This window comes from Musca autumnalis, unplaced genomic scaffold (assembly GCF_047663935.1).
Source record: "Musca autumnalis isolate F117 unplaced genomic scaffold, ASM4766393v1 scaffold_36, whole genome shotgun sequence".
Lineage (NCBI taxonomy): Eukaryota > Metazoa > Arthropoda > Insecta > Diptera > Muscidae > Musca > Musca autumnalis.
The window spans coordinates 236681-257478 of record NW_027411933.1 but is presented as its reverse complement, the minus strand read 5'-3'; the positions used below and the strand labels follow the sequence as shown (position 1 = coordinate 257478).

General features: G+C 35.6%; 1 long non-coding RNA gene across 1 annotated transcript; it reads right to left on the bottom strand.

Moving 5' to 3' along the window:
- Positions 1-8184: 8184 nt before the first annotated feature.
- Positions 8185-18362, bottom strand: LOC141400528 (uncharacterized). Its single transcript, XR_012412136.1, has 6 exons — positions 16919-18362; positions 16375-16864; positions 15886-16322; positions 15616-15771; positions 14974-15197; positions 8185-8388 (listed from the first exon to the last, which is right to left on the bottom strand). It is a non-coding gene; the product is annotated as an uncharacterized lncRNA (long non-coding RNA).
- Between the last annotated feature and the right edge of the window lie 2436 nt (positions 18363-20798).

Sequence of the window (20798 nt, the reverse complement as noted above, 5' to 3'; positions counted from 1 at the left end):
GGTAGATATATTAGGATGTGTAAAGTATAGACCAATTCGGTAACAAGAGTTACCGTACGAACAATTTTTCCGAACATTTTTGAACTTTTGTGGGGGAGGTACCTGAAGGAGTGGACCGATATGGCTTATCTTCAAACTTTAACTATGTTTGGACAAAATATTACTAAGGCCAAATTTTGAACCGAATCGGCAGATCCGTTCGAGAGATATCTTACGCTCCAACCACCACACACGGTGTCATAGGGGTTTTCTGCACCTTTCAGGCTATTTTCTCAGGAAGTATGGACTTGCTCCTGATAAAACTTGTACCGTCATATGGAGGGCAGTGAATACAAGTTGCTACAAGAAAAATCAAAGCGATTCGAGAGATGGTCTTAAACTGAACTGTTCCGAAATTTTGTGTGGGAGGTACCCGAAGGAGTGGACCGATAGAGTCCATATTGAAACCTTATTTAAGTCTGGTACACGCTCCACGATGGACAAAGTACGGACCAAATCGGTTACTCCCTTCAAGAGTTATCGTGTGCACAAATTTTCCAAACATTTTCGAACTTTTGTGGGGGAGGTACCGGAAGGAGTGGACCGATATAGCCCATCTTCGAACTTAAACTAAGTTTGGGTAAAATATTACGAAAGCCGAAATTTGAACCGAATCGGTTTATCCGTTCGAGAGTTATCGTGCGCTCCAGCCAGCCAGACAGACAGACAGACAGACGGACGGACATTGCTCAATCGACTCCAAATTTTCTGAAACACATTTCGTCCAAACATACTTGGGGTCTAAAACCATTATTTCGATGAGGCACATTTTGCCCGTATGAAAGTGTATATACCCTTCATAGCCTAAAGGCTGAGGGTATAAAAATACTGCACTATATTTATATCAAAAAGTCATGTATATTGTAATACTAATGCATTAATATACAAAAAAATAATAATATCAAGTCATACAAAATTTTCTTTATGCTGTAAAATTACAACAACAAAAATTGTGCATGTAAACTTATAAAAAAATTATTATATAATTTGTTTCTTATATAAGATTTATTGTTATTAAATAAATAATGTAATTTAATTTTGTGTAAAAATCATAAAAAAATGATGTGTTAGATTTGGTGATAAGGCTGAAAATGTAGAGGAAACTAAAGCATCATTAGATTTGTTTGGGACATTTTCAAACAATATTAAATGGCTACGAAAATGTCACGGATGACTTTGTCCAACATCTAATAGTACATTTACAGTTACGAAATCCACTCGATTTCGTAGATGTAAACGTACTATAGCTTCATTTAAGAGATTTGACAAAATTGGTTTTAATAGAAAAATGGCCAAATGATTTATATATTCAAAATAGAATCTCCGCTACTCAACCCAAATGTTAATTTAAATTCATAAGTCAAAATAGTGGTACAAAAAAGTAAATGTGAAGCCTCAAGCGTAGAAGAACCTCCCCATCCGGCGAGCTAAGCCGCAGCCGACACCTCCAGTACCACATACGCTAAACCACATCAGAGGTTTGTCACATTTTGGCGCCCAACGTGGGGCATTTTAAAATTTAGATTCAATAATCCAATACTTGATAAGAGATTGATCTTTATTATAGATGTCCCGGAAGGTATTACATATATATACCATGCCTGCCTCGCAACTATATTATGGGTCTTTCAAATATCAATTTCAATTTCAAGTGTGTTTCATATTAAAATCAAAATCATTATAAAACGGCTATGTAGCTGATTATTAATCTGTTTTGAATTTGAAACATGATATATTCTGTCATTGAAAGGTTTAATCCAACTTCTTTTTTTAGTATGGATTCTTTTTGATTATAAATCATTGAAAATATCTAAAAATTAAAACACCGACATTTTATTATTCAAAATCAATATGATTTTATATGTTTTATTTATAAAACAGAAACAAATATCTCTTCTACAATCTTGAAAAGTCTTAAAATATTTTTCTAATATCAATTAGAGATAAATCATTTATTAGATTTTTTAAAATTAAGATTGTATCAAATCTCTTAAATATTTTGCTTTAGCTCGAACCGATACAAAAATTCAGCCAACCATATGTATGAAATTTCGTCTATCTGTAAAATAGAACAAAATAACAATATCAATTACTTGTAAATGTGTGTATTTAAATGTGTAGTTACTAACAACTATATGTAAAAAATCTCCTTTTTGTTTCTTAACTATTCTTTAAACAACCTAAATTTATTTCAAATCATTTCTATATCGCCATACCTTTTGTTTGCTATCCACTGAAACAATAAATTATCCCAATTCAGACAATTTTGTCTCAAACCTAAGATCAAACATATCTTTTTATAATGCCTTCAAGAAGAGGAAGATTACCTTCCAGACAATTGAGTAGAATAGCTTCTAGAAATAATCCTTCGTACATTCCTACCTGTTCTTCTGAAATACCAACATTCATCCTAATGACAAATACTGAGACAAACACTCAAGCAAATACTTCCTCTGCTTCTACAAATAATACACCAGGAGCTAATCAAACTGTAATACAGAATAACATTCCTCCTTTGATGTCCATACCTGTTTCAAGACCAACTGAACCACAAAATACATCGTCGCCAGAGGTCAATAACATAAACACTCCTGAATATACAGCCCAAGAAATTCAGAGAATATTTGCAGAAATGTCAAGCCGAAATCAAGGAAATTCTTTACCCCCAGTACAACAAAATATGGATCATAACTCACAAGCCAATACAAATGGTCTAAATCTGCGAGATTATATTGACGCCTCGGTTGGTGCAGCTCAAGCCAGCATTATGAGAACTGTATCAGAAAGTCTAGCTGTTATGTTACCAGCTGCAATAAGAGAAAATCTGCATTCCCAACAAAATTCCTCATTTGGAAATTTTAACAGAACTGACACGAATATTGGGCATTCTCAACAACAAATTTCTGTCCAACGGACTAACAGTCGACATGAACAGCATAATTCAACCACTAATCCTCATTCACAACAACAACAATGGTATGACTCTTTTCATCAACAGACACAACCACAACAGTACTTTGCTCAAAACTTTTCAATGGGATATCAACCGATTACTCCACTACAATTACAAAAATGGGGTCTGAAATACGACGGATCCTCTAAAACTGTCAGTGTGGAAGACTTCGTATTCCGAGCAGAAGCTCTTCGTCTAGATTACAATTGTCCTTGGAATATATTTGTGAAAGGATTTCACCATCTATTAAGTGGTAAAGCACAGGATTGGATATGGGAGTTCCGCCAACAAAATCCTCACTGCGAGTGGAATAACTTAAAGTATCACTTTATAAAAAAATTTCGTAATTTTCAAAGTGACTTTGAGATCCAGCGAAAAATAATGGATAGACGACAACTGCCAAACGAAAATGCTGACTCTTTCATTTCAGAAATTATAAGGCTGAGGAATCAGATGCGATTACCATTACCTGAGTACGAGATTGTACAAGTCATAAAGGACAACCTGAAGGATGGTTTGATGCAACTTATATACCCTAAATATATTGAAACTGTAGATGAACTGATTGAGGAATGTAAACGGGCGGAAAGAAATCTATCCAAGAGATATTCACATAGGCAACAACAACAATATCAGACGTATAAGCGAGTGAGTGAGTTGGACGAATACACCAACAACATCGACACACAAACATATGAAATTGAAGCATTGCATCAAAATATACAATCCAGACAATTAGTTTGCTGGAATTGCAAACAAGGAGGACATACTTTTATTGAATGTCGTGTAGAAGAAAGGAAAGTGTTTTGTTTCAAATGTGGGTTCGATGCTGTTACCTCTCCTAAATGTCCTAGATGTTGTAACGTGACCGTTTCATATACCCCTACACGCATTCATTTCCATCAACTACAAGTGCACAGTTAGCATAGTGGATACATTTAACTTCGGTGTAATTAACTACAATCACTGTTACACAACAATTCGCATTCACTCCGCATAACTACCCGAATATGTATTCTGGTTTTATTCACCGAAGTCGTCGATCACCAGCCGAACAGAGTACGAACAGACGTGTGGCTCGTCCGCAGTCTACCATACTAGTTAGCTACGATTCGACCCAGCTCATAGCAAGCTCTCAGCTCTTAGCAAGCTCCCAGCTCATAGCAAGCTCTCAGCGCTTAGCACGCTCACAGCTCTTAGCAAGCTCACAGCTCTTAGCAAGCTCACAGCTCTTAGCAAGCTCCCAGCTCATAGCAAGCTCCCAGCTCATAGCAAGCTCCCAGCTCTTAGCAAGCTCACAGCTCTTAGCAAGCTCTCAGCTCACAGTCAGCTCAAGCTCATAGCCAGCTCCATGCTCTTAGCCAGCTCCCATTAACTGATCTCTTCCCCCAGCAACCCGAGCCGAGTCACACACCCGACGACTGCCGACAGCAACCCGAATATCGCTGAGCCGAGCCGAGCCACATACCCAACGAACCGACAGCAACCCGAATGCCACAGAGCCGAGCCATATACCCGAAGATTGCTAAAAAGCCGACAACAATCCGAGCACTACCAAGCCGAGTCACTCACACGACGATTGCCAATGAGCCGACAGTAACATCTGTGAAACCTCAAGTAAAACCCAAACAAGCGTTGCCACATAATTTCAAAGCACAGAGCTCATATCCAACACGCTTTTTTCGTAGGGAATGATTATTAAGTTAGCTACAAATTTTTCTTTCTTTCTTGATCAAACCACACATGTGATAAGACCAGTGCAACTTTAAGAATATTAAAGTAGTTTAACTTTAATTTAATTTCTGAGTTATAAAAAGCAAATATAATTAAGATAAATTACTCCTTACTCGTGTACAAACACTATTAACAATTGTTTAATTACAAAAAAAAGAGGGACAAATTCAGCCAAGTTTTGCACGCCATCTTTATCAGCTTTCTACATCAACATCGGTACAGTACTCAAATTCAAGTAGCGGAGGCACCCACTTCAAAGAATTGCCACAATACAGAGAATTGTCAAAATATAGAGAATTGCCACAAAACTGAGAACAGAAGTTTCGCACAATTACAATTTGGACAACGCAACCTAAACAGCTGTGAATTTCAACTACAGTAAATACCGGTTAACCCCTACAAGTATGGTGAGATTGAAATATGATGTGTATAGTAGAATTTGTCCCGTCCTTTTTGTGTGTTATTACGGATTGCAAACTAAAGATCACGAATCATAATGATATAAGAAAAATAGCACTAAATTAAGAAAACGTATCAAAACAAAAATAAAAAAAGAATCATAAATATATGCATATTTGAAATATTTTTGCTGATCAAGATAAAAACTAATTTAATGGCGATAAATTAAAGTCAAATAGCTATCAATATTGTATATAAAAATCAAAAAAAAAAAAAGCCATATATAATTGATGAATTAATTGATTAAATACCATTACCTAGAAATCATTGTAAATATGTCGTAAATACAAATTACAAAATGTATATTTAAATTAAAATATAATATATGCATATACAAATTATAGAAAAATATATATGTAGATATATACAAAAAACAACCGAAATGCAAAAAAAACACCATACTAAACTTATAAATATATGTATATAATAACATACATGCATAAATATATATAAATTTAATTTTCCATTTCAATATCATTAAGTGTATTTCAATTCAAAAAAATTACATATATTTTGACATTCTTTTATAAGTTTAGAATCATAAATATACATATATATATATACATATATATATAGGTATAAAATCCTACATTGATTGAAATGTATGTGTATATAAATATGTGTAGGTAATAAAATGAATCATGGATAAACAAGTAAGAAAGTATCAGTCGGATTTGCCGACAGAGATATACCCTCAGCCTGTGTATATTGAAACAATTTTTTTCCCAAATACGTATGCATTTAGGGGGTTTTAAAAATTTTTGGGCGTTTGAACCTACAAAAATGTTGATTAGGATTAAAGATCAAAAGTTTTGCGGAGGAGATACTAAAAGGAATGGATCGACATTGACCGTTATGAAAGTGGATCTCCAGCCACAACATATGGTGCCATAGGATGTTTTTACACTCTTCGGGCTGTTTGCTCAAGAAGTATGGACTTGCCCCTAAAACAACTTTTACCATCGTAATTGAGGCAGCGAATGCAAGTTGTTTCAACAAAAATCAAAGTGATTCGATATCAGGTCTTAAAGTGAACTTATCCGAAATTTTGTGTGGGAGGTACCGGATATAGTGGACAAATATAGTCTATATTTGAACCTGATCTATATCTGGTATATATATTAGGATGTGTAAAGTATAGACCAATTCGGTAACAAGAGTTACCGTACGAACAATTTTTCCGAACATTTTTGAACTTTTGTGGGGGAGGTACCTGAAGGAGTGGACCGATATGGCTTATCTTCAAACTTTAACTATGTTTGGACAAAATATTACTAAGGCCAAATTTTGAACCGAATCGGCAGATCCGTTCGAGAGATATCTTACGCTCGAACCACCACACACGGTGTCATAGGGGTTTTCTGCACCTTTCAGGCTATTTTCTCAGGAAGTATGGACTTGCTCCTGATAAAACTTGTACCGTCGTATGGAGGGCAGTGAATACAAGTTGCTACAAGAAAAATCAAAGCGATTCGAGAGATGGTCTTAAACTGAACTGTTCCGAAATTTTGTGTGGGAGGTACCCGAAGGAGTGGACCGATAGAGTCCATATTGAAACCTTATTTAAGTCTGGTACACGCTCCACGATGGACAAAGTACGGACCAAATCGGTTACTCCCTTCAAGAGTTATCGTGTGCACAAATTTTCCAAACATTTTCGAACTTTTGTGGGGGAGGTACCGGAAGGAGTGGACCGATATAGCCCATCTTCGAACTTAAACTAAGTTTGGGTAAAATATTACGAAAGCCGAAATTTGAACCGAATCGGTTTATCCGTTCGAGAGTTATCGTGCGCTCCAGCCAGCCAGACAGACAGACGGACGGACATTGCTCAATCGACTCCAAATTTTCTGAAACACATTTCGTCCAAACATACTTGGGGTCTAAAACCATTATTTCGATGAGGCACATTTTGCCCGTATGAAAGTGTATATACCCTTCATAGCCTAAAGGCTGAGGGTATAAAAATACTGCACTATATTTATATCAAAAAGTCATGTATATTGTAATACTAATGCATTAATATACAAAAAAATAATAATATCAAGTCATACAAAATTTTCTTTATGCTGTAAAATTACAACAACAAAAATTGTGCATGTAAACTTATAAAAAAAAATTATTATATAATTTGTTTCTTATATAATATTTGTTGTTATTAAATAAATAATGTAATTTAATTTTGTGTAAAAATCATAAAAAAATGATGTGTTAGATTTGGTGATAAGGCTGAAAATGTAGAGGAAACTAAAGCATCATTAGATTTGTTTGGGACATTTTCAAACAATATTAAATGGCTACGAAAATGTCACGGATGACTTTGTCCAACATCTAATAGTACATTTACAGTTACGAAATCCACTCGATTTCGTAGATGTAAACGTACTATAGCTTCATTTAAGAGATTTGACAAAATTGGTTTTAATAGAAAAATGGCCAAATGATTTATATATTCAAAATAGAATCTCCGCTACTCAACCCAAATGTTAATTTAAATTCATAAGTCAAAATAGTGGTACAAAAAAGTAAATGTGAAGCCTCAAGCGTAGAAGAACCTCCCCATCCGGCGAGCTAAGCCGCAGCCGACACCTCCAGTACCACATACGCTAAACCACATCAGAGGTTTGTCACATTTTGGCGCCCAACGTGGGGCATTTTAAAATTTAGATTCAATAATCCAATACTTGATAAGAGATTGATCTTTATTATAGATGTCCCGGAAGGTATTACATATATATACCATGCCTGCCTCGCAACTATATTATGGGTCTTTCAAATATCAATTTCAATTTCAAGTGTGTTTCATATTCAAATCAAAATCATTATAAAACGGCTATGTAGCTGATTATTAATCTGTTTTGAATTTGAAACATGATATATTCTGTCATTGAAAGGTTTAATCCAACTTCTTTTTTTAGTATGGATTCTTTTTGATTATAAATCATTGAAAATATCTAAAAATTAAAACACCGACATTTTATTATTCAAAATCAATATGATTTTATATGTTTTATTTATAAAACAGAAACAAATATCTCTTCTACAATCTTGAAAAGTCTTAAAATATTTTTCTAATATCAATTAGAGATAAATCATTTATTAGATTTTTTAAAATTAAGATTGTATCAAATCTCTTAAATATTTTGCTTTAGCTCGAACCGATACAAAAATTCAGCCAACTATATGTATGAAATTTCGTCTATCTGTAAAATAGAACAAAATAACAATATCAATTACTTGTAAATGTGTGTATTTAAATGTGTAGTTACTAACAACTATATGTAAAAAATCTCCTTTTTGTTTCTTAACTATTCTTTAAACAACCTAAATTTATTTCAAATCATTTCTATATCGCCATACCTTTTGTTTGCTATCCACTGAAACAATAAATTATCCCAATTCAGACAATTTTGTCTCAAACCTAAGATCAAACATATCTTTTTATAATGCCTTCATGAAGAGGAAGATTACCTTCCAGACAATTGAGTAGAATAGCTTCTAGAAATAATCCTTCGTACATTCCTACCTGTTCTTCTGAAATACCAACATTCATCCTAATGACAAATACTGAGACAAACACTCAAGCAAATACTTCCTCTGCTTCTACAAATAATACACCAGGAGCTAATCAAACTGTAATACAGAATAACATTCCTCCTTTGATGTCCATACCTGTTTCAAGACCAACTGAACCACAAAATACATCGTCGCCAGAGGTCAATAACATAAACACTCCTGAATATACAGCCCAAGAAATTCAGAGAATATTTGCAGAAATGTCAAGCCGAAATCAAGGAAATTCTTTACCCCCAGTACAACAAAATATGGATCATAACTCACAAGCCAATACAAATGGTCTAAATCTGCGAGATTATATTGACGCCTCGGTTGGTGCAGCTCAAGCCAGCATTATGAGAACTGTATCAGAAAGTCTAGCTGTTATGTTACCAGCTGCAATAAGAGAAAATCTGCATTCCCAACAAAATTCCTCATTTGGAAATTTTAACAGAACTGACACGAATATTGGGCATTCTCAACAACAAATTTCTGTCCAACGGACTAACAGTCGACATGAACAGCATAATTCAACCACTAATCCTCATTCACAACAACAACAATGGTATGACTCTTTTCATCAACAGACACAACCACAACAGTACTTTGCTCAAAACTTTTCAATGGGATATCAACCGATTACTCCACTACAATTACAAAAATGGGGTCTGAAATACGACGGATCCTCTAAAACTGTCAGTGTGGAAGACTTCGTATTCCGAGCAGAAGCTCTTCGTCTAGACTACAATTGTCCTTGGAATATATTTGTGAAAGGATTTCACCATCTATTAAGTGGTAAAGCACAGGATTGGATATGGGAGTTCCGCCAACAAAATCCTCACTGCGAGTGGAATAACTTAAAGTATCACTTTATAAAAAAATTTCGTAATTTTCAAAGTGACTTTGAGATCCAGCGAAAAATAATGGATAGACGACAACTGCCAAACGAAAATGCTGACTCTTTCATTTCAGAAATTATAAGGCTGAGGAATCAGATGCGATTACCATTACCTGAGTACGAGATTGTACAAGTCATAAAGGACAACCTGAAGGATGGTTTGATGCAACTTATATACCCTAAATATATTGAAACTGTAGATGAACTGATTGAGGAATGTAAACGGGCGGAAAGAAATCTATCCAAGAGATATTCACATAGGCAACAACAACAATATCAGACGTATAAGCGAGTGAGTGAGTTGGACGAATACACCAACAACATCGACACACAAACATATGAAATTGAAGCATTGCATCAAAATATACAATCCAGACAATTAGTTTGCTGGAATTGCAAACAAGGAGGACATACTTTTATTGAATGTCGTGTAGAAGAAAGGAAAGTGTTTTGTTTCAAATGTGGGTTCGATGCTGTTACCTCTCCTAAATGTCCTAGATGTTGTAACGTGACCGTTTCATATACCCCTACACGCATTCATTTCCATCAACTACAAGTGCACAGTTAGCATAGTGGATACATTTAACTTCGGTGTAATTAACTACAATCACTGTTACACAACAATTCGCATTCACTCCGCATAACTACCCGAATATGTATTCTGGTTTTATTCACCGAAGTCGTCGATCACCAGCCGAACAGAGTACGAACAGACGTGTGGCTCGTCCGCAGTCTACCATACTAGTTAGCTACGATTCGACCCAGCTCATAGCAAGCTCTCAGCTCTTAGCAAGCTCCCAGCTCATAGCAAGCTCTCAGCGCTTAGCACGCTCACAGCTCTTAGCAAGCTCACAGCTCTTAGCAAGCTCACAGCTCTTAGCAAGCTCCCAGCTCATAGCAAGCTCCCAGCTCATAGCAAGCTCCCAGCTCTTAGCAAGCTCACAGCTCTTAGCAAGCTCTCAGCTCACAGTCAGCTCAAGCTCATAGCCAGCTCCATGCTCTTAGCCAGCTCCCATTAACTGATCTCTTCCCCCAGCAACCCGAGCCGAGTCACACACCCGACGACTGCCGACAGCAACCCGAATACCGCTGAGCCGAGCCGAGCCACATACCCAACGAACCGACAGCAACCCGAATGCCACAGAGCCGAGCCATATACCCGAAGATTGCTAAAAAGCCGACAACAATCCGAGCACTACCAAGCCGAGTCACACACACGACGATTGCCAATGAGCCGACAGTAACCCGAATACTACAGAACCGAACACGCACACACACGACGATTGTCAACGAGCCGACAGTAAACCGAATATTACAGAGCCGAACACACACACGACGATTGTCAACGAGCCGACAACGATCCGAACACCACAGAGCCGAGCCATACACCCGACGACTGCCGAGTTTACAGTCACCCGAATAGCCGACAGCATCCGAATACATCAGACCCGACGCAAACATACACGATTGCCATCGAGTCGACAACAACAACCCGGCTACCAACGAGCCTATTACAACAACGCAATTGGCACTGGTTATCAACACACACATCTCATCCATATTCCTCACAAATATTGTTCGTATATCCAACACCAAGAGTTTTATAATAAATATTGAAATTGTAAACACTCGTGTTTTTACTTAAGGTTTGTGGGTCCTTAGGTCAACCCTGGCAGCGTCTGAGCTTACCTCAGCCCTAGATAAAACCACCCGTTATAATGTTCGGGAAACAACCCTCGGAACATGATGAGAACTGGGCCAGCATTTTCAAAGGAGAAGCCAGCTCAGTAAAGAACATAAATCTTAATAATATACAAAACGAAAACACAATTCCTGAATATAAAAACAAAACAAATCCTAAATCTGACCAAAAAATTAAACAAAAACAATTCAATTCCATTAATCCAAATTTAATATACGAAGAAAGGCTTAAAACTTATAACGAAAAACGTGAAGAAATCTTCAAGGATTTCGTACCAGTTTTAAGTAAAAAGGTAGTGAATGCTCGAAAGGGTTATGCTAGAAGAAAACAAGAACGTAGGGAAATTGCTTCAGCATGTATTGACACCGATTTTGATATACGTCCCTACATGAGTGTTAGTTTAATAGGTATAGAATTTAGAGGACTGACGGACAGTGGAGCCTCGATAAGTTGTTTAGATAAAGATTGTCTCGAAAACGTTAAAAAATGCATGCAGAAATTATAAATTATAAATCGACAATTAAAACTGCTGATGGCAAAAATCAACTCATAATAGGTAAAGTGAAACTTAATGTATAATGTGGTAAATCAGAACAACAGGTAATTTTTTACCTAGTGCCTAATTTGAAGCAACAGCTGATATTAGGATATGACTTTTGGCAGAAGCTTGGTATCTCAATATGTTTAAAAACTGACACAATTAATGAAATTTCTTTACCTATAGAAAACAACACTCAAATGCATGAATTGTCAAAAGAACAAGAAGTTATTCTGGAGACTGTTAAACTGTTTTTTCGATGCTATACAAAATACGGCTTAGGTAGGACAAAAGTAGAAACACATAGTATAGATATTGGACAGGCACCCCCTAAGAAAATGCGTTATTTTCCTGTGAGTCCTGCAGTACAATCATTAATGTATGCAGAACTCGACAGAATGTTGGAGTTAGATGTAATTGAGGTAGCTGAAAATGTTGGGTTATTAAACCCAACAAAAACCGATTATGTCTAGATGCTAGGGAGCTAAATAAAGTTACAAAGAAAAATGCTTATCCTCTCCCTAACATCGATGGCCTATTAGCACGATTAGGAGACACCCACTACATCCCAGCAATTTACCTTAAAGACGCCTTCTGGCAAATTCCATTAGAGGAATCTAGCCGTCCGTTGACAGCATTTACAGTCCAAGGCCGGCCACATTATCAATTTAAAGTGATGCCTTTTGGACTGTGCAATGCTGCTCAACGGATGTGCCGCCTAATGGATAAGGTCATACCGTCAGAATTGCGAGATCGGATTTTCGTCTACCTAGACGATTTGTTGGTAGTGTCACCTAATTTCGATGTACAAACGAAAATGTTACAGATAGTTGGAGAGAGATTGTCAGCAGCAGGGCTAACAATAAACATGCAAAAATCGAAGTTTTGACATAAAGAGCTAAAATATCTCGGTTACATTGTGGGAGGGGGGAAACTAAAGCCAGATTTTGGAAAAATTGAGGCTGTAATGAACAAAAGCCACCCAAAAGTCCAAAAGATGTTAGGAAATTCCTCGGTACTGTTGGATGGTACCGTAGGTTTATCCACGAGTATTCTACTCTGACAGCACCTCTCACAGACACTCTAAAAAGTCTCCTAAATTCACTTTAACTCCAGAAGCATTAAAGGCATTTGAAACGTTTAAAGATCGGTTAATGACAAGTCCAGTACTTTCAAGTCCAGATTTTGGGAAACCTTTTTTTTATTCAGTGTGACGCCTCAACTGTTGGTATAGTGGCCGTACTTTTCCAAAAAGACAATGAGGATGGTGAACATCCAATTGAGTATTTTTCCAAGAAATTAAATTCTGCACAGCGCAACTACTCAACAACAGAGAAAGAGTGTTTAGCGGTCATATTAGCCATTGAGAGATTTCGACAATACGTCGAATTAATCGAATTTACGGTGATAACAGATCACTCAAATTTACAATGGCTAATGCGACAAAATGACCTAAACGGTAGATTAGCTCGGTGGAGTTTAAAACTCCAGGGCTATAAATTTAACATTGAACACCGAAAAGGCACAAAGAACGTTGTTCCAGACATGTTGTCGCGACTGGACATGGATGAAATATCCATTTCAAATGGTCTCATTGACTTCAATTTGGAAGAATTCAGAAATGAAAAATATCTCTCATTGATAGACACCATCGAGCAAAACAAAAGTCATCTACCAGATTTAAAGGTCTGTGATGGCATCGTTTACAAACGTGTTAAATTTAATAGAGACGAGGTAGAAAATGAATGCGATTGTTGGAAAATATGGTTACCTGCAAAGTTAACCAATGAAGTCATAAAAAAATCACATGAGGATAATACATCTCATGGAGGTACAGCAAAAACACTCTATAACGTTAGAGAATATTTCTACTGGCCATCTATGACCATACAAATCAAGGAATTTGTTAGCAATTGCACATTGTGCAAAGAAATAAAACACCCAAAACAAGTCCTTAGGAACAGAGGTAAACACTCAAAGGCCTTTTCAAAAAATTTATATTGATTTTTTGGGGCCATATCCTCGTACAAAATCGGGAAAATCATTTATTTTTATAGTCCTGGACCATAAAACGAAATTCGTCCTTCTTAAAGCAATGGCTAAGGCGACGGTTTATGCTGTAAACAGATTTCTTGTCGAAGAAATCTTTCATAAGTTTGGTGTGCCGGAAGATGTCCACTCTGACAACGGCAAACAATTCACTTCTGAAGCGTTTCAAAAAATGCTACAAATGTTCGGAATCAAACATTTGAGAACTCCCATTCATTCACCACAAGCAACTGCCAGCGAAAGGGTCAACCAAAATATCCTATGTGGCATACGCAGTTATCTTCAATCAGACCAAAGTCGTTGGGATGAAAATCTTTCAAAGGTAGAATGTTTACTGCGTACCACTGTACACTCGTCTACAGGTACAATACCCTATTTCGCACTAATGGGATATAATATGATTACCCATGCAGATGCCTATGGCATATTAAGAAAACTAGGGGCACTAGAGGATGGTGAAGTTCTTGTACTTCCTAAATCGGCACAAATGCAATTAGTACACAAAAAAATAAAAGACCAAATTCACCAAGCATATGAACGTAACGAGCGAAATTACAATAAGAGGAGTCGTTTTGTTTCATATAAGCCAGGTCAAGAGGTGTTTAGAAAAAACTTTGTTCAAAGTAATTTCGCTAAAGGCATAAATGCAAAACTTTGCAAGCTTTGGTTGAAATGCCGTATAAGAAAGAGAATTGGTAATAACCAATATGAAGTAGAAAACTTCAAAGGACAACTGATTGGAATAATACACGCACAACATCTTAAACAGTAGCTTATTAAAGTTTACTACAACACTCTCTTTATGGGAAAATTACATCTATCAGTCATGAAAATATATATAAATGTATGGCCTATTATAGTACGTTAACATATAAACGGATTTAACAAACCTACAGGGTTTCATATGTCAATTCCATTGCTTATATTTCAAATAACTACTCATAAAGAAGGTTCCTCTACAAAAAGCTATAATACAAACCGGCTATTACTCTATTTCAAAATACATCTAAATGCTTATTGTATAGCTACCAACAATAATTTCTTACTACTAATCCAATAACCGGGTCCGTAAATAATCATTTGCTGCATTACCAAACGTAAGTCAAGCAGTCAAATCCACAAACATTTCTTTTATTCCACATCCATTTTGATTCGATGCAGAAACGTTCTTATATGAAGTTTAGGCAGGAAACACAAATTGACACAAAAATGGCAAATTCAATTACAGCCTTACATGCAAGAGTATTGATGCCAAATTTACTTGCGTTATCTGAAAAAAAACAATATGTTAATCAAATTATAGAACATTATATACCTGTAAACAAAAAAGGAAATCATTAGTAAAGATATTGAAAACATAAAGTCCATAGAATAGTTATCTTCGTGTAGTAATATCCCCGAATACATACGCAATACGACCAGGTACCGGATAAGAATTGTACAACAGCATTAGGAATGCTGCTACTAAGTTCCAACGTCATCAACAACCACATAAAGGTAACTACCATGACCATAGCAAACATTCATTTTCATGCCAGTACTCATAAACTGATAACATCTCACTTTCATACATAGCAAAGTTAGGTAGCAAACAGACAATCTACTGTTCAATGGGAATACTGTTCGACAGCCTGCATTCAAACAGCAATATCCACACATATTCCAATAATTTCAAAGCTCAGCATTACCTCCATATTCAGATTGCGTTGTTCCTATTGTATTTCGGTGCAGGAATATCTTTATTGTATGAATTTAATGCAGGCAAAATACACTCAACCAAAAGTTACAAAACCATTAACAGCCCTACGTGCAAGCGTATTTATAACTGGATGCCCTCGCATTATCTGAAATAAATAAATAAACAAAATATTAATGAAATCATCAACAAACTTTCTATCTGAAAATAGAAAAAAGAAAATTATTAAAAACATAAAAAAGGAACTCCAAAGAATATTTACGTTCATGGAAAAATATCCTGGAGCGAACATATAATACGGCCAGGTAACGACAAGGACTTTACAGCAGCATCATACTCATTTGCAATGTCAACAAAAGACCAAAGATCTATGACCATAGCAAACCTTCCTTCACACGTCAGCACTCATAAACAAATCGATGGTTTAATTTCGTGAATCTTAATCACTTTCATGCACAACGAACATAGGTAGTCAGCAAATAATATTCACCCATGCCTTTGTCCAATTGTGGTAATGTTCGATGGTCTACTCTCAAACAACATTGTACAATCTTGCACACAAAAGGTTGCATACTACTTGAATTTTCTTCACCATCATATTTGCATTTACCAGCTTACCAAAGACAAATCACCAATTATATTTACATCCCATAATTTCAATTTACTGATACTTGCATTCACCTAACCTTGATTTCAATCCTAAAAATATAAACATTACTATTTGTAAGCAAGTAGTCAAAAAAATACTTACATGTTATATTAGAAATCAAAATTTTTATGTTCAAGTACAACTGCTTTACGAAGTGTAATATTATTGCCTTCAAGTCTGGTGGAAAATATGTCTTTATTCCAATTGAAAAAGTGGTGATCATATTTTCAATTACATCCATATCCATTGGCAAACAAAAAAATGTTTGTTTTGTTTGCTGTCATTCACTGTCTGTTTCACAACTAAACAATAAGACACCACACAAACATGGTCAACCAATATGTGCCTTGTTGGCGTCGTTCACTTACTTCATTGGGCAGACAGCAATAACAAAAATACACCGGCCAACAAACAGAACAGAAATAATAATCTGATAACTGCAAAAGGCCAAAGTGTTTAACAGGTAAATTCAAATCCTTTTGGTGTTACATTCTTTGACATTTACATAGTAAAATCCCTTCCCATTGTGCTGCCGTAGCCTATTGTTATGGCTAATTTCCCATGAACCATTTCTGCTGAGACAAGGCGATTCCTGAAAAGATCAATCATTAACTGATAACCACCAATATTTGCCAAATGTACTTACCAATAAATGCAACATTATGAATAAGCAACCAGGCCATATTAGACAATGCTAGCATTTTTGTTTATCTTTTTTGTCCACCATGCATATTATTTCCATCTATATGTGTATGGACAGGCAATTTCGTTGTTTTGACATGCGAATAAAAATTTCGCTACAATAACAACGCTGACTAAAGGCTGCAGACATGTACACATACATATCATTGTTTATTATTGTCTATTCCCAACATTTTTCTTTCCACAGGCTTCAATAAAACTGTTGGCTTTGTGACGACAGACCGGCAAAGATTATATTTTCTATTATTTTTACTTTATTGGACAAAATATTTAAAAGTGAACTAGCAAACCCAAATATAAACAGACGCTCTGATATTGTAATAGAATTATAATTCACAATAACATTTGTCAAACCTCAAGTAAAACCCAAACAAGCATTGCCACATAATTTCAAAGCACAGAGCTCATATCCAACACGCTTTTTTCGTAGGGAATGATTATTAAGTTAGCTGCAACTTTTTCTTTCTTTCTTGATCAAACCACACATGTGATAAGACCAGTGCAACTTTAAGAATATTAAAGTAGTTTAACTTTAATTTAATTTCTGAGTTATAAAAAGCAAATATAATTAAGATAAATTACTCCTTACTCGTGTACAAACACTATTAGCAATTGTTTAATTACAATAAAAGGAGGGACAAATTCAGCCAAGTTTTGCACGCCATCTTTATCAGCTTTCTACATCAACATCGGTACAGTACTCAAATTCAAGTAGTGGAGGCACCCACTTCAAAGAATTGCCACAATACAGAGAATTGTCAAAATATAGGGAATTGCCACAAAACTGAGAACAGAAGTTTCGCACAATTACAATTTGGACAACTCAACCTAAACAGCTGTGAATTTCAACTACAGTAAATACCGGTTAACCCCTACAAGTATGGTGAGATTGAAATATGATGTGTATAGTATAGTGTGTGTTATTACTGATTGTAAACTAAAGATCACGAATCATAATGATATAAGAAAAATAGCACTAAATTAAGAAAACGTATCAAAAAAAAAATAAAAAATAAATAAAAAATCATAAATATATGCATATTTGAAATATTTTTGCTGATCACGATAAAAACTAATTTAATGGCGATAAATTAAAGTCAAATAGCTATTAATATTGTATATAAAAATCAAGAAAAAAGCCATATATAATTGATGAATTAATTGATTAAATACCATTACCTAGAAATCATTGTAAATATGTCGTAAATACAAATTACGAAATGTATATTTAAATTAAAATATAATATATGCATATACAAATTATAGAAAAATATATATGTATGTAGATGTATACAAAAAGCAACCGAAATGCAAAAAAAACATACTAAACTTATAAATATATGTATATGATAACATACATGCATAAATATATATAAATTTAATTTTCCATTTCAATATCATTAAGTGTATTTAAATTCAAAAAAATTACATATATTTTGACATTCTTTCATAAGTTTAGAATCATAAATATACATATATGTATATACATGTATATATATAGGTATAAAATCCTACATTGATTGAAATGTATGTGTATATAAGTATGTATAGGTAATAAAATGAATCATGGATAAAGAAATATATGTAATTTTTTTTTAGAAAAACAATTGGAAATATAAAAATACTGCACTATATTTATATCAAGAAGTCATGTATATTGTAATACTAATGCATTAATATACAAAAAAATAATAATATCAAGTCATACAAAATTTTCTTTAAGCTGTAAAATTACAACAACAAAAATTGTGCATGTAAACTTATAAAAAAAAATTATTATATAATTTGTTTCTTATATAAGATTTATTGTTATTAAATAAATAATGTAATTTAATTTTGTGTAAAAATCATAAAAAAATGATGTGTTAGATTTGGTGATAAGGCTGAAAATGTAGAGGAAACTAAAGCATCATTAGATTTGTTTGGGACATTTTCAAACAATATTAAATGGCTACGAAAATGTCACGGATGACTTTGTAAGTCATATGGGGTGGGCAGCCATTAGAAGCTCCAACATCTAATAGTACATTTACAGTTACGAAATCCACTCGATTTCGTAGATGTAAACGTACTATAGCTTCATTTAAGAGATTTGACAAAATTGGTTTTAATAGAAAAATGGCCAAATGAATTATATATTCAAAATAGAATCTCCGCTACTCAACCCAAATGTTAATTTAAATTCATAAGTCAAAATAGTGGTACAAAAAAGTAAATGTGAAGCCTCAAGCGTGGAAGAACCTCCCCATCCGGCGAGCTAAGCCGCAGCCGACACCTCCAGTACCACATACGCTAAACCACATCAGAGGTTTGTCACGCTTGTTTAATGTATGTACTGTGTCTCGCTCAATTTTATGCTACCTGTTTCGCCGTTACGTTCTACTTCCATCCCACAAAAAGTGTAGAAGCTCTGCTTTGTTGCTCACATCAAATTGCTCCAGTTTCCGACTTTAAATTTATTATGATGGATCTGTCTTTGCACCCTATAACAATGTCGTCAACAAACACGGCAACAACAATCAATTTGCCATCTTGCATTCCCTTGTACAAGCATGGCTCGTTGTCACACGGCACCAAATTTAATCGATGAAGAGTTGCATCTTGTTTGGCATTCCACTCTTTTCCGCTTTGCTTCAAACCATATATTGCCTTATGAAGCCGTAACACTTTGCCTTAACTTTTATTATCAAAACATGGATGATGCTGCATATACTCTTTAAATATGCTGTGCCTACGTCAAGCTGATGGGGATGCATTTTCTCTTTCACGGCCAATGACAAAAGAATTCCGGAGAATATTTCTCATTAAAGTCCACGCCATAACGTTGATTTCACCCCTTAGCAACCAATCTCGCCTTGTAACGTTCAATCTCTCCATTGATGTCTCTCTTTATGGTACAAACACATCTATACGGTATTGCATTTTCCCTCAGGCAAATTTGTTCTGTTGTAAAGCATTGTAATCTGCTCTCATTGCATCTATCCATTTACCACTCTCTTCACATGACAGGGCTTCGTCTAGTGTTTGTGGTAAATCCTCATCTATGGCGCTATTTAGTTCATTATATTGCTTTGTTGGTCTACCTGTCCTACCCGTTCTAATTATATTTGGCCTTCCTGGTCCAATGCGCTGCTCCGCCTCAACATCATTATCAAAATCGATATCATGATCATCAGTACCAACAACGACGTTATTGCTTTCCTCTTCTTCGTCTGCTGTGTCGAAGCTATTGTCGTCTTCGCCTTGATTTCCTTCAATAACATCATCAATGGAAGAAATACCCTCACGCGTTTCCCCTCCAGCCACAAAAGGAAAAACAAATAACTCGATGCTTGTTTCTTCTCGAAGATCTTTGTTGTTGTCAGCATTGCATTATGGTCGTTGAAGAGAACGTCTCGCTGCTCAAACACCTTGTTCCTCTTTATGTCGTACAACCCGTATGCTTTTGCTGTTGTCGAATAGCCAACCATAATGCACTGACTCCCTTTTGCATCAAACTTTGACTTACCGCAAGATTTGCCAAGTGCTACAGCAACACAACCGAACGTTGTAAACCAATCCCGCGACGGCCGGTTCTATGCACCGGACTGACTCGGAGGAATCTTCGATCAGGGGCCGTCACTTCAACAATTATGTCTTCGTGTATTTTTTTTACCATGGGAGCGGCTATTTATCCCGGAATGCCTGCTCCGAGTTCTTCTGGTCCGTGCCGGGATGGAAATGAAACCCGGGCCAGTATGGATCTGTTCCGTTTGCCAGATCCGCATCCAACACATGTCAACAATCCAGGAAACAAAGCTCACCGCCACATGTAGCTTACGTTG